The following is a 15,473-nucleotide window of genomic DNA, read 5'->3' on the forward strand; positions in this document are numbered from 1 at the left end:
CCTAATCTGCTCCAAGTTCTGCCCCTACCAGACCCCTTCCCTCCCAGTCCCCATACCAATCCTGCTTCTTAGCTCTGATCTGCCCCAGACCCCACCTGACCCCAAGTCTCCACCTCTGTCCCTGAGCCTCCTGAACATCATGAAATAGCTGGTGGTGGCGGGCGGTAGGTGCTAGCAGGGAGGAGGAGAAGTTGATTGGCAAAGCACCGGTGAACAGGAGGTGCTGGGGAGTGCATGAGGAGGGAAGGGGCTGAAGCTGACTGCCAGTGAGTGCTAAGCACTATGGAATCAGCACCTATAAGTTAACCACCAAGTCATCTAGATTTGCTCACAGCACAGTTTGATGTCAAGCTGGTGAAAATACCTGCACCTTGCTTACACAATGCTTTCACTTTTGCTAACAGGAGTGGAGCTGCTCTAGGGCTAGGGAAGCAGTGAGAAATTTAGAAAAATTCTCAGGGCTCACTCACACACAAGACTGTACTGACTTGACCTATATCAGTACAGTCAAAGTGGTAGAACATTTCCTCCTACCCATCCGCTAGTGTGGACACAGTTATATGGGTATTCAGATACTTTTATTGGTAAGCATATTCCAGTAAGAAATAGTGTAATGTTCTTGCCCCATTACACCATTTATAACAGAGTTAAACAACTTGAGATTTATGAAGTTACAAATGGTGGATTAGTGGCTGTGCCTGGGGGCCCTGGAAAAATGGGTCTCCCCACCCCTTACCCACTCTCCAGCAGGAGTGCCAGGTGGGTGGGGGGAAGTCTGAGTGCATGGATCTTGGCTGGGATCCTAGGACTGGAGGAGCTTTAGTTCCCTGCCATGGCCTCAGGGCTGGGAGAGCTCTCACTCTGCAGTGACTCTAGGGCAGCGTGTATGTGTGCGGGAGGGGCGGGGGAAAGAACTTCTCTTGTCATGGGGCTGCAGTGGAGAAGCAGAAAGGACCAAACAGGTTGTAGAGCAGTGGGCGATGGTGGAATGGGATGGACCGTGGGTGGAATGGGCCCCAGATTCAGGGGAAGGTGCAGAATCTGGTGGCACCATGAGCAGAGCCACAGGCAGAAGGGGTGGAATGGGGTTGAGACTGCAAGTGGAATGGATGGGGAGGGCCCCCTTCCACTTGCTCTAGCCCAAGGCACCATGAAACCTTAATCTGCCTTGGTAATAACACTTTAGAATCAGGGTCATAAAACTGCAGGGATGGGAAGGACTTCAAGAGGTCATTTAATCCAGACCTCTGCCAAGTACACTACCTTATCCCATCCCTGAAAAAACACTAATTGAAAACTGAGGTGAGAATATGGAATTTGTACAATATGTTAAAATGGTTTTAAGAAGGTTGGGAACATAGAACAAATCTTACCTCCTCCTCTGTTACCAAGGAAGGTCTTGCCTGGAATGAAATTGAACCAAAGCACTTCCACTGGGTAGAAAAGAGCAAGAATGAGGAGTGCCTACTCTATACTCACGCATGCCACATGGATCCTGTTCTGCAGGGATTTCTCCTGGGCAGTGAGATTTGGGGGACAGGATGAGGGATGTTTGGGCTTTTAGATCTTCTGCTTAGCAGACTCTACCAGTCATTGATTACTCCTAGAAAGCATAAGCATTCCTCCTCCCACCTTTGCTCCCAACGTGAGGACTTGAGGGTGGATTCCTTTCCGCCACATCTGTGGAAGTCCTCTGTATAAAAGTTGGCTCCATGCTGCAGGAATTTGCTTTCAGATCACTGCACTGAATGAAAAAGCAGTTCAATTAAATACTTCCTTTATTGGCATCTTTCTTTCGTCCTCCATCATCCTCTTTTCCCCATCTCTGACATAAAACACTACCTAGGGGAGCCCAATTCAGGACCTGATGGCACCAGCAGAACCAAGAAAAGCAGCAGTGAGTTAATTTAAAACCTAAGGACTGTATTCAAGATAGATAGATGTATACATTGAATAGAACAGTAGTGTATATTTGGACTTTTTTTTTACATCTGATAGCAATATTTGTTGTTTATATTTAGTAAGCATGACATTGCTTATAGAAGTGAAAGTCACCCCTGGACATAATGGTAATATATTCCTTTGGAGTCAGGGTTAAAGGTCAATTCTTAATCTCAAACTCTGTGTCAGAGATAGTGAGTCCAGAGTCTAGCTTCAGTAAATAGGATGAGGAATTCAACCAAAGCCTTCTTAAACATACTTGAGTGAAGTGTCAAGTCAGAATTGGTTTATATTTTGAGAAAATGAGGGGTTTTTAAACAAAATTAAGATCAAAGATATGTTTTAATTACTTTTTAAAAATTTCAGCTGAAACATTTAAAATATATGTTAACACGTATGCTTGGAATCCAAACCATTGCTTTATTGTGTTAGTGTGTCAGAATTGCACTGTGAAAGTGACTAGAAGCTGACTGTAAAAAGAAGTGAACCTAACTAGTTTGTTTTCACTTTCCATACTGAGTGATAAACAAAAGGATAGTGAAAATATTAGACTTCTTTTCAGTATTACTATTTTAAGAAATAATGATTTTGTGAAGAACAGGGGCGGCCCTAGACTAGCTGCCAGCAACTGGCGCCCTAGGAGAACCATGCAATCGGTGCTTCCCCCTCCCCCAACCCCAAGGGCAGATATCGACTGAGGGTTTTGGTTCTGTGCTGGGGAGGGGAGGCTGGGAATGGAGTTCTGTGGCTGGGGGCCGAGGGGGTTGGGGGCTGGGGGCCAGGGCTTGGGGATGGAGTTCTGTGGCTGGAGGCTGGGGATGGAGTTCTGTGGCTGGTGACCGAGGAGCCAGGGGGTTGGGGATGGAGTTGGACTTCTGGGGCTGGGAGCCAGAGGGCTGGGGATGGAGTTCTGTGGCTGGTGACCGAAGGGCCAGGGGGCTGAGGATGGAATTCTGGGGCTGGTGGCCGAGGGGCTGGGGATGGAGTTCTGGGGCCAGGGGCCGGGGGATGGAGTTCAGGGGCTAGGGGCCAGGGAGAGGGAACAGGGTGCCAGTCAGGGGAGAGAGTCCCCTGCACCCGCCTCCTCCCAAGATCCCCACCCCCAGAGAGAAGCTGGCATGCGCCTCTCCCAGGATGACCCCCCCTCCCGCGGCACAGAGGAAACCCCCGTGTTCCTCCTCCCCCTGGGCCGACCCCCCCACGGGGCAACCCCCCCGCGTTCCTCCTCCCCCAGGGCTGACCCCCCCCCACAGCACAGGGGAACCCCCCCCCCACGTTCCTCCTCCTCGGGGACGACTTCCCCCCTCCTGTGGCCCAGGGGAAACCTCCCCACGTTCCTCCTTCCCTGGGGCCGACCCCCCCCGCGGCACAGGGGAACCCCCCCAAGCGCTGCCTCTCCCAGGACTTACCCCCCTTCTGGCCACACGGAAGATGTGCTCTAGGTAAGGCACCGGAAAGGAAAGGGGAAATGGAAGTGGCAGGGTTTGGAATTTGGTGCCCCATGCAACTTGGTGCCCTAGGTGGCTGCCTAGTTTGCCTATAGGCACAGGCCGCCCCTGGTGAAGAAGGCACTACAGTGAGGGCCAAGGAAGTCTGAGTTCTGTTCTCAGTTTTCTCAGTTCTTCGACAGACTTCCTGTATGATAGCGAGCAACCAATTTAGCACACAATTTTCATAAAACAGCATTAATTTTAATTCTCATTTTTGGATGCTCATTTTGAGACCTTGTGGCCTTCATTCCCTGTTGCTTCAGGAAAAAGGGGTGGGAGAGGTGCTTTAAGTACCTTTTGCACTTCTATTTTTGGGGTAGTTAGAGACTCTGGGCTGCTGTGATTTATATTTTGTCTGGATTAGCATCCTAAAGGATTTTAGTTGGTGAGACTAGCTACTGCACAATATATTCTGGTCATACCCCTTCCAAGTGTATATGTGTGTCATGCAAAACATTTCCACATATCACTTCTGCTTAATTTTCAGTCTAGATTTCAGAGAGGGACAGTAGTTAGTTGAGGAACTAGAGAGAACGCTGTCTTGAAAATGCAGAATTAAAAGCATTAGTCTACCACGGGAGTGAATATGTAGTATTCCCGCTTGACCAGACAGGCCTGGTCAAAATCTGTCCTCTGGATTAATGGTTTCTGTATTCTATAGAACTTGTCATTGTGTTATCAAAACATTTCATAATGCCCCTATGAGGTAGAGAAGTCTTATTACTTCCATGTTATAGAAAAGGAAATGAAGACAAGACTAATGTAATCTGTTATTCAGGAAGCCTGTGGTAGAGGAAGGAACAAAAGTCTGATCCCCTCCCACCCATTTTCTGGGAAACGTAATATGCAAGTGATGGGTTTAATTTTAGATTTCTTGCACAGCATACATTGTATTTTATTACACAATTTTGACAACATAACTATTTTGGTATCAAAAGCATGTGAGATTTAAAATGCCAGATCTGAAGCCCCCTTTTGGTGGAAAGGTGTTTCATTTCAGTGTGAAAATTTAGAGAAACATGGCCAATTGTTTTGGATGAAATGGATCAGTATGTCAGTTCCTACATTTGCAACCCTTAATGTGGTAATAGTTTCACCTTGCCTACAATGAATGATTGAAGCCTATCTAGAGCTCCACCTCCACCCCTCCGGAATGACACAATTAAAATGGCTAGAAGCACATCACCATAAATAAAACCTCTAGGAGCATCCATAACTCGAAGGGGATAGAGGAATTGTTTCAGCGAATTCTCTTCAGCCCACACAGGGTTAATTCTGTCCAGGTACTTTTTTTCTCTCTGCTCCTTCCCCCCTGCCCTCCCACACTGTGCAACCGAACTCAGCGTAGTACATCGACTTCTACTGCAGAGGAGGGAGGCAGGCGTATCGCAACAGCTGGCATTCCTATCAGCCTATCCTAACTCTCAGCCTCAACAGCTTAAGCCAATCAGAAAGGCGAAGAGGAGTGGGCGTGTTCCAAACCGCTGAAGTGAATAAAAAACGGAGGGCAGGGTGGGGTCGAGATCCTGACAGCCGTTTTTACCCCCCAATCACAGTCAGTATTTGTCACGCGGACGGCCAATGGGATGTGAGGATGGGCGCGGCGGAGGGAAAAGGGGCGGGAGCTGTTGTTAGGGGCGGGAGGAGGTGGCGGCGCTGCTTGGTGGCGACCGGCGGCCGAGGCGAGGCGGCGCTGAAGGGAGGCGGCTGCGGGCAGCAGGTGAGAGCAGCAGGGCCTGAGAAACGGGGGGTCCGGGATGGAAGCGGGCGGGGGCCGGACCTCAAAGGCGGGGGAGGTGAGACGCGGGGGGGCGGCCTGAGGGAGGCCCCGAGCGCTGCGAAGAGGCAGGAGCGCCCCGGGACCGGGGGGGGCAAGGGCCGGAGTCCGGGGCGGGTTGGCCGGAGTAGCTGGGGGAGGCTGAGCTCGCGAGGGAGAGCGACGGGGTTGGTTTGTGAAACTGGGGGGTGGGGCAGAAGGGTTCGGGTTCTAGAGCAGGGGCGCCTTGATCCTCGGGGGGGGGGGGTGAGGCTCTGGAAGGGGGGTGGGAGGGAACGAGAGTGCTCAGGAAGGAGGGGGGCGTTGAGCCCCTTGGGGACGGGACGGGTGGAGGGATTGGGAGACGGACGCCGAGCCGTAGGCACCAAGCCCATCTTCTTAGAGAGTTACCCAGTTGTGAGCGCTTCAACTTCCTGATTCACTCTCCTGGGGTTGCCTGGGACTTGGCTTTCTTCTAGGCCTTGGGTTCTGCTCCCCTCTAGGCTTTGTGAAGGGGCTTTTCCAACAAGATTACTGGGTGGGGGGAGGCGCTTCTTAGGGTGCAAGCTTTATGCCCTGCAATCCATTTGTGGTGTATGCGTGAAATGGTTCTGGACTTGGGACTCTTGAGGTCTAGAGTACGTGGGAGAGAGAAGGCAAGTACTTGACTGGAGAGGATTATGTTGGTCTTCATTTTTCGCCCTCCCCTTTCCTCGTGTTGTGGTTGTGGATGTAAGAAGTGAGGTAGGTGTATGCGGGGTTAAATATGAGAGAGAACCTTTTAAACACCTATAGTGAGAGCTTTGTAAAATTGTCTGAGATAATGTAAAACTGACTAATTTCAAAATGTGTGTTCTCCTGTTAGGGAGAGCATTGTTCTTGAGCTCATAATTAATTCCCCCCCCCCCCACTACCTGTTTACGTTCATGTAATAGGCTGCAGTATAGTGCAGAGGCAAGTACAGAGTGGCTTTTTTTCATGCAAAATGCAGGAGAATTAGGTGCACAATGTTTTGTGTTTTTTTTTTTTTAAGTACTCTGAAATAAACATCATTTCCTGAGGTAAGGTCTGGGAAATTTAATTTAAATGAAGGCTTGGTTTAGAATGAATTGGTATTGGTAGTGAACGTGAACAGTGTTGAAGGAAAGCAAAGGTTGACATTTTTGTAGCTCTCCTCTAAAACTCTGCTAACCCTTGAGATTTATGTAACCTGATCATTCATGAAACTTGTAAGGGGGCTTCTGGTTCTATTTCTTCTGTTTAATGTGTGTTATGATTTCTAAGGCTGATTCAGGCATCCACTGTAGCAAATTGTTGTCACTTTTAACTATCTTATTATTACAAATATTAGCTTACATGTTTGGTGGTCTTCCCATCTGTATGTGTCTGCCACTATAACTCTGTCTATGATGATTATGGGCAAGTTCATACAATACAGCTACAGCATTGCTCTGGGTAATGCTTGTAGAATAAAGTGTAAACGTAAATGGGTTAACAGACTTACCAGAGAAAATCAGCATTTTGTTACTTTTCCCACTCATCAATACAGATTTTCCATTTCTTCATTTTTTGGCTATTCTCTGTGGAAACTCTCAAAGTATTTGAATATCAAATGTGAACAGATTTTAAACATAAATTGAATTAAGGATGTGAGATCAATCATCCTTGCTGATTATCCTTAAACAGTTTTGCTTATCTCTTCCTACAATTAACTTAATTAATCTATAATTGAATAAAATAGTGGGTTTAAGCCTCATTGAAAATTGTGATTTGCAGCACAATGCTGTAACAACTCAAAGATCACATTACAAAGAATGTGTTTTCAAGTATTTAGGTAAGAAATGTATTTAGCATCAAGCACACAACCCTGTTCATGTTGGCAGTTGCTGAACAAAATACACTTTTCCCATTATTTTATTTCTGAGGCCTGGTCGATACCTAAAACTTAAGCTGACCTAGCTATAACACTTGGGTGTGAAATTATCCACAATCATTATATGATGCAGTTAGGTCAACCTAACCCTAACTTGTTGTTGTATATCTATATTGTTGCTGGGAGTATGCCTTCTTGCCTGGGTTCACAGACATTCACTAGCTCTGTTTGGTATATTTAGCAGTCTAGCTCAGTGTGGACATGGTAGCAGAGACAAGCCATGAACTTTCTCTATTTGAGCTGGGGCTCTAAAAATAGCTTTCTGGATACTGCAGCAGAAGCTGGCCACCTGACTACAAACTAAGGACATTAAGTACAGTGTAATTCACTAACTGAAGAGTCAATGCATTTTTGCATCAACTATTGAATTAGTTGATAGGGCGGAGCTGCCCCTTTTGAAACACCTCAGTGGTGTTTCAAAGGGGCAGCGCTACACAGTTGATCCTGGGTTCTGTGCAGCTCTGCCCCTTTGAAACACCACTGTGGTGTTTCAAAGGAGCAGCACCACACAGAGTCTGGGGTCAGCTCCATGTGGTGCTGCTGCGGCATTTCAAAGCGGCAGTGCTGCATGGAGCCTGGGGTCCTGGTCTCCATGTGCCGTTGCTGCTTGAAGTACACCCTCTTTCCCCACCCTTTACTGCCACTATCTAATAGAGGCGGGGTGGGGAGGGGAGAGAAGCAACTAGTTGACTCGACTAGTCCTTAACATTCTTACTATAAACCCAGAGTTTTGGTTTCTCTTGCATTTGGGTCGCCAGCCTGTCCTGCAAAGTCCATCGTTTTTGTTGTTTCTGTTTTTGGTAGCATGATAGTTTGATCCTTACTCTGTATTTTTCTTTCTCATCCCTTCCAAGTTAAATTTGTGTAAAAGAAGGTGTTTCTGACCTAGAAACTGTGTAATTGTTTCCTAGTAATAGCTTTCAAATATCTTTTTGCCATTGTCATAAAAAGCTTTTCATGGTACTATGGCAGTGGTTGCCAACTCCAGGCATTCAAGTGACTCATCTGGTCCCTAAAAAATCCTAAAACTGAAATGACAAATGTTGATTTGCCTTCTGGTTTCTGAGTCTTTAAGATTCTCTCAAGTAATGTTTTAGGAGGTTCTTCATAACTCTGGGGCTAGAATTTTTTTTTAAACGAAAGCTGAAATACTTGTATAATCACTTGCATTGTGGAGTTAGGGCTTTAAAAAGAATCAGTATTCAGAGTCTTGATAGAACTACAAGATTTGGCAACACTGGTAAATGGTATGTAAGATCATGAAACCTGCATACAGTTCTAATTTCATTTCCAGTATTGGAAAACCAGTACTTTCCTAATGTAAACAGTCTTAATGTAGTCTCCTGCCCCTTTAAAAATATTCTGTACTACCCATTTACATTTTGTAAATTGTCCTTGGGCATTACCTTTGCCCCTGACATGCAACAGCCCTGTGCACACTAGGAAAAATCAGTATTTGTGTTGGCTTATGTAGGTAAATTTTAGGGTTTACCGTGACACTTTAACATTAAAACTGTAATTGCTTCTTTTGATAAGATCTTAAAATTTGCTAGCTAATGTTGGGTGAAGACAAGACCAATCCAACTAATTTTGCAGTATATCCTGTACCACTCAAGGGCTGAAACTTCTACCAGTCCTTTTTGTTGCAGTAGAGACAGCAGTTTTAACTTCTGATTTTTCTTTGGTGTTCAGCAGAAGACACAGTCCTATGTACTTGAATTGATTCAGAGTTTGTTCTGATAAGCTGCTAACACTTGGAGTTTCTAAAGGTTGTCTGGCATTTCATACTATCTGAAGAAGCTTGTAACTTTACAGGAATTTCACAGCATATTCTTTGATGTGCTCCTTGTTTGGCAGACCTTGAAGTCCATGAAAACCTGTCAACAATCTGGGAAAAGCTCTGCATCTTTTTTCTTTTGTATTCATGTGCTGGTCAGCTTTTATCCTTAATATGCAAACACACTGGAGAATTCTGATGTCTTGGAGTTATCTTGTCTACATAAACCTGTTTCTGGGCAATGAGTTACATCCAGTCCATCTTGCCTTCAGGCCCATTATTATGGATCATTGAGACTCAAATTGTCTAAGGAAGCAGTTCCTGTGGGGGAAGGACAAATGCTCTACCCCAACAACTGATTGTGGCATTTGCAACCTCCACTTAAATTCCCTTTCATAGTTACTCTAGAGCAGTGGTTCTCAACTGGGAGTATGCAGAGGTCTTCAGGGGTACATCAGTTTATCTAGATACTTGCCTAATTTTGCAACAGGCTACGCAAGAAATACTAGTGAAGTCAGTACAAACTAAAATTTTATGTGATAGAAATGTAGCCGTGTTAGTCTGGTGTAGCTGAAGCAAAATACAGGACTATGTAGCACTTTAAAGACTAACAAGATGGTTTATTAGATGATGAGCTTTCGTGGGCCAGACCCACTTTCTCAGATCAAATAGTGGAAGAAAATAGTCACAACCATATATACCAAAGGATACAATTTAAAAAAAATGAACACATATGAAAAGGACAAATCACATTTCAGAACCAAAGTTCAGAGGATTCCCTTTCAAGTGCAGATTTGAAAGGTCTTTGAAGCAGGATGCAGGTGAGTAAGTCGTTGAGACAATGTCCTTTCTGGTTGAAATGGCAAGAAACTGTTTTTAAAATTTTATGCAGTGACTTGTTTATACTATTCTGTATACTATACATTGAAAAGTTAAGTATAGTATTTATATTCCAATTGATTTATTTTCATGGCAAAAATGAAAAACTAATCAATTTCAGTTGGCGTGTTGATGCTTCTGTATTTTGATGTCTGATTTTTTTTTTTTTTTTGTAGGCAACTAGTTTTTAACTAAACTCAGTATCATTAGAGTATTGGAACTTGGGGTATGAAAGATAAAGCAGTGTCCTGAAAGGGGTACAGTTATCTGTAAAGATTGAGAACTACTGTTTGGGAGTATTGAATTTAGGACATTCCTGGAAAACTATTTTGGGTCTAACTTCAAGGCCAGATTCAACAGTCTTGATATCATCTGGTAATCTGAAGTTTTTTAGGCTCAGATTTAAAATTGCTTATCTACAAAAAGATATACAACTTCTCAGAACTATTTCTGGCTAGCATACCTTTTCTTGAAGAATTAAACTGGGGATTTTTGGTTTGTTAGGTCCTAAACACAGCCCTTCTCTGCTCACAATCTGTATTGGTCTGTATGCCAAGAGAATCTGTTAAATGGAGCGGTTTTTGTATAATATCCAGATTTCTTGGGTTTCAGTGCCAGCTGCAAATCTATGACACTTGTGGTTTCTAATCAAGCAGATATTCTATATTGATGGACTGGGCCAGAAGCACACCAGCTAATTCTGACCTCAACAACTTTCCCTGATCAAAGCAAATTAAATGTAGATTGGGGGTAGTGGCAGAGAAATGATGCTTCTTAAAAAAAGATTAGTTTAGCATTTTTAAAGGTGCTATATTTGTTGATCAAGTTAGCTTTGTTTCCATGATAGATGATAGGGATTTGAAAATGTACACATAGGGTAACCTCACGGTTATACTGAGCGTGGCGCCACGCACCCCCTCCCCCCCGCACCTCTACTTACTGTTTTTGTTTTGGTGGAGTACTAGAGTTGACGGGAGAAGGCTTGGTAGTCAATTTAGTGCATCTGATCCATTGCTGCCTGTTGATCCAGCCCATAGTGAAGACATGCTCCTAGATGCTAAGTGAATTTCTTTGAGTTATTCACCTTAGGTCACAGTGAGGATAGTCTGTCTGTAAAGTCATTCTTCCATTTCAGAAGAATAATTTTGTGTACAGGCTTATGAACTTCCTCTCTTCCCTCTACTGAGGAATGGTACAAAATAGCATTTTTATTGCACAATTGATTAGTTGGTTCTCTTTTTTTGTTTGGCAATAGACACATGAGCTCAAGAATACTTTAATGTTTTACTTCTGTACCTATTGTATTCATAATGGTAACTTTTCTTTAAGATATTGAAAAGTCCCTCTTAATTGTTTAGTTTTTGTAACTTTTATTTTGGACTCTTCTGATCTTGGAACTCTGTATCATTGGAATACTTAGGAATACTTAAGTGAAGCACGTGGCTTGCCAAATAAGAAGCAATTTCCTGAGGTCAGGTTGCTATATTGACTCTTTGCTACACTCCACTCCCCTTCCCTTCTTTCCTTAGAGCTGATCTATTTTCTGTGGAAAATCACTAAATCAGCTGATTCATATAGCAGTCATGGTTGTATAAGGAAAAAGAATTGTACTGATTTCTGTAGTTTTATGGCTGTAGAGTTGAGTATTTCTCAAGGTATTTTTGTGAGGGGGAGGAGGTTGGATATGTGGTTTGCACACTCAATTTTGATTTAAAATCTTTGTGAACTAGTTTGATGGGCAATATCTTATGAATGTAAGTGACTAATTGATTAGTGGACTATTGATAAGCAAAAATGTATCAGTCGACACACTAGTCGACTAGTTGCTCCCTCCCCTCACTCTGAGGGTGCTGAGGAGAGCTGGCTTAAAAAGCGATTTCTCCCCTGGTCCAGCTCCGTGGGAGGGGACAGAGGGTCTTTGGTGGCATTCCACCTTTGAAATGCACAAAGTTCCCTGCTAGGGCTCTTGTACATTTCAAAGGCAGAATACAGCAGGGCACTTTTGCCTTTGAAATGTAGCAACAGCTGGGTGGCTCTTGCTATATTTCAAAACAGAAGTGCCCTATCCACTAGTTGATGGCAATCCTATTGACTATTCAATTAGTTAAAATTAGATCAACTAGCCTACAATAACTTTGGTTTGTTATTACATGAGGGTAGACATGTAGGTTTCCTTTTTTAGAGTTGACACATTTTGTCTAATTTGCAAGACAAATTAGATGTTCTGTTATCGGTTTTTCATTTGTGAGATGTGACAAATGCCTTTACTAAACATCGGTAAGGCTTAATATGTTATAGGGTTAAGTACTTTAGAGAGAATTTACTTTGTATAGTATGGGAGTATGATCTTGATCTAGCATTTTGGATTAGAATTCTGTTTAGATTATTTCTTGTATCAAAACGTATACAGAAACTTGTGTCTTTGTGTTATGCAGGTGACAATCAGACATTGAGGGATGAGTGTAGAGTCCAATAATGAACCCAAACCAGGATTCCATAGGGTACTGTAATGACTAATGATTTATGAGCTTTGTTTGTGTAACTCATGAGCCTCTGTATATGAATAGAATGTACATGACTGGATCAAAAATACTGATTTGAAGGAAGTTAACTGCAGCATTGCCTTTTTACTGTTATAGCAAGTGTTTAAGTACTTATTGAAATTTATTTTTTTTCCTACTGTGCTGGTGGTCATAGAGCTGGAAGAGACCTCAGGAGGTCATCAAGTCCAGCCCCCTTCCCAAGGCAAGACCAACCCAGCCAGGGCTTTGTCAAGCCGAGACTTAATCTCTAGGGATGGAGATTCCACCACTCCCTAGGTAGCCCATTCCAGTACTTCACCACCCTCCTAGTGAAATAACTTTTTCCTAATATCCAACCTAGACCTCCCCCACTGTAACTTGAGACCATTGCTCCTTGCTCTGCCATCCATCACTACTGTCTTCATGTTCTTTGGAACCTCTCTACAGGAAGGTGAAGGCTGCTATTAAATCCCCCCCTCATTCTTCTCTTCTGCAGATTAAACAACCCAAATCCCTCAGTCTCTCCTCATAGGTCATGTGCTCCAGCCCCCTAATCATTTTGGTCGCCCTCTGGTGGATCCTCTCCAATGCGTCCACATCCTTTTTATAGTGGGGGGGGGGGGGGAGAACTGAACACAGTCCTCCAGATGTGGCCTCACCAGAGCCAAATAAAGGGGAATAATCACTTCTCTAGATTTGCTGCCAGTGCTCCTCCTAATGCAACCTAATATGCCATTAGCCTTCTTGGCTACAAGGGCACACTGTTGACTCACATCCAGCTTCTCATCCACTGTAATCCCCAGGTCCTTTTCTGCAGAACTGCAACTTAGCCAGTCGGTCCCCAGCCTGTAACAATGCTTGGGATTCTTCCGTCCCAAGTGCAGGACTCTACACTTGTCCGTGTTGAACCTCATCAGATTTCTTGCATCCCAATCCTCTAATCTGTCTAGGTCACACTGGAGGGCAGGGATAGGGTCCAGAGTATCTACCTCTCCCCTTAGCTTAGTGTCATCTGCAAAATAGCTGAAGGTGCAAACCATCCCCTCATCCAGGTCATTAATAAAGATGAAGCAAAATGCAGGACAATGTAACACTTTAAAGACTAACAAGATGGTTTATTAGATGATGAGCTTTCGTGGGCCAGACCCACTTCCTCAGATCAAATAGTGGAAGAAAGTAGTCACAACCATATATACCAAAGGATACAATTTAAAAAAATGAACAAATATGAAAAGGACAAATCACATTGCAGAACAGAAGGGGGATGCGGGGGGGTGGGAAGGGGGAGGAAGGAAGGTAAGTGTCTGTGAATTGCTGATATTAAAGGTAGGGAGAGTGGGATGTTTGTGAGTTAATGGTATTACAGGTGATAATTGGGGAAACTGTCTTGGTAATGGGTGAGAAAGTTCAAAGACTTGTTAAGTCCTTGTTGGTAAGTGTCGAATTTTAACATGAATGACAGTTCAGAGGATTCCCTTTCAAGTGCAGATGTAAAAGGTCTTTGTAGCAGAATGCAGGTGGCTAAGTCATTTAGAGAGTGTCCTTTCTGGTTAAAGTGGCAAGAAACTGTTTTCTCTTTGTGATCTTGTCTGATATCTGTTTTGTGGGCATTAATCCTTTGGCGAAGTGTCTGAGATGTTTGTCCAATGTACATAGCAGACGGACACTTTCGGCACATGATAGCGAAGATTATATTTCTGGATGCGCAGGAATATGTGTTCTTGATCTTATAACTCACTTGGTTAGGTCCAATAATGGTATCAGCAGAATGAATATGTGGACAAAGCTGGCAACGGGGTTTGTTGCAAGGGAAGGTACCAGGGTTGGTATTAGTGTGGTATGTCCTGTGGTGGTTGGTAAGAATCATCTTGAGGTTAGGTGGTTGTCTATAGGAGGCTATGGGTCTGTCTCCCAGAGCCTCTCAGAGTTTAGTATCCTGTTCCAGTATAGGCTGTAGTTTATTGATAATGTGTTGGACAGGTTTAAGTTGGGGGTTGTAGGTGATGACAAGTGGTGTTCTATTGTTGGTTTTCTTGGGTCTGTCTTGAAGTAGATGGTTTCTAGGTATTCGTCTGGCTCTTTCAATTTGCTTTTTTGTTTCTCTGGGTGGGTAGTTGAGATTTATAAATGCTTGGTAGAGATCCTGAAGCTTCTGGTCTCTGTCAGTGGGGTTAGAGCAGATGCGGTTGTATCGAAGGGCTTGGCTATAGACGATGGATCGTGTGGTGTGTTCTGGATGGGAGCTGGATCATGTAGGTAACTGTATGAGTCAGTGGGTTTTCTGTAGAGAGTGGTGTCTAATTTTCCATTGTTGATTTTTACGGTGGTGTCCAGGAAGTGGATCTCTCGTGTAGAATGGTCCAGGCTGAGGTTGATGGTGGGGTGTAGGTTGTTGAAATCTCTGTGGAATATCTCCAGTGTTTCTTGGCCATGTGTCCAGATCATAAAGATGTCATCGATGTACCGTAGGTAGAGGAGGGGTGAAAGGGGACGGGAGTTGAGGAAACGTTGTTCTAGGTCAGCCATAAAGATGTTAGCATACTGTGGGGCCATGCGTGTACCCATGGCTGTGCTGCTGATCTGGAGGTATAAGTTGTTCTCAAACCGGAAATAATTGTGGGTGAGAACAAAGTTACATAGGTCTGCTATCTGGTTGGCAGTAGTGTCCTCTGGGATAGTGTTTCTAATTGCTTGTAAACCGTCTTCATGTGGGATGTTGGTATATAGAGCTTCTACATCCATGGTGGCAAGGATGGTATTATTGGGGAGGTTATCGATGTTTTGTAGTTTCCTTAGGAAGTCAGTAGTGTCTCGGAGATAGCTGGGGGTATTGGTTACGAAGGGTTTGAGAAGAGTGTCTACATAGCTGGATAGACCAGTAGTGAGCGTGCCAATACCAGAGATGATGGGACGTCCGGGGTGCCCAGGTTTATGGATCTTGGGAAGTAGATAGAACAATCCTGGTCGGGGGTCAGAAGGTGATTCTGTGAGGATTTGTTCCCGAGTAGCTGTGGGGAGGCTTTTAAGGAGACAGTGTAGTTTCTTTTGGTAGTCCAAGGTGGGATCAGAGGGGAGAGGTTTGTAAAATGTGGTGTTCGAGAGTTGTCTGGTTGCCTCCTGGTTATAGTCGGCCTTATTCATAATGACCACAGCACCCCCTTTGTCAGCTGGTTTG

At 44.2% G+C, this 15,473-nt stretch overlaps 1 protein-coding gene across 5 annotated transcripts in view; it reads left to right on the plus strand.

Annotated features, from left to right (window-relative positions):
- Window positions 1-5,019: 5,019 nt before the first annotated feature.
- The window catches only part of NUMB (NUMB endocytic adaptor protein), a 130,706-nt gene continuing 120,252 nt past the window's right edge, over window positions 5,020-15,473 (plus strand). For 3 of the 5 annotated variants that reach the window (XM_006128599.5, XM_006128597.5, XM_075927270.2), the window contains exon 1: window positions 5,021-5,151. The gene's annotated coding sequence lies outside the window, so the exon portion shown is untranslated. Of the gene's footprint in view, window positions 5,152-15,473 lie in introns of all 5 variants that reach the window. The other 2 variants (XM_075927268.2, XM_075927269.2) reach the window with 2 other exon arrangements.

The sequence above is a fragment of the Pelodiscus sinensis genome, chromosome 5, assembly GCF_052426305.1.
Source record: "Pelodiscus sinensis isolate ZL-2025 chromosome 5, ASM5242630v1, whole genome shotgun sequence".
NCBI lineage: Eukaryota > Metazoa > Chordata > Testudines > Trionychidae > Pelodiscus > Pelodiscus sinensis.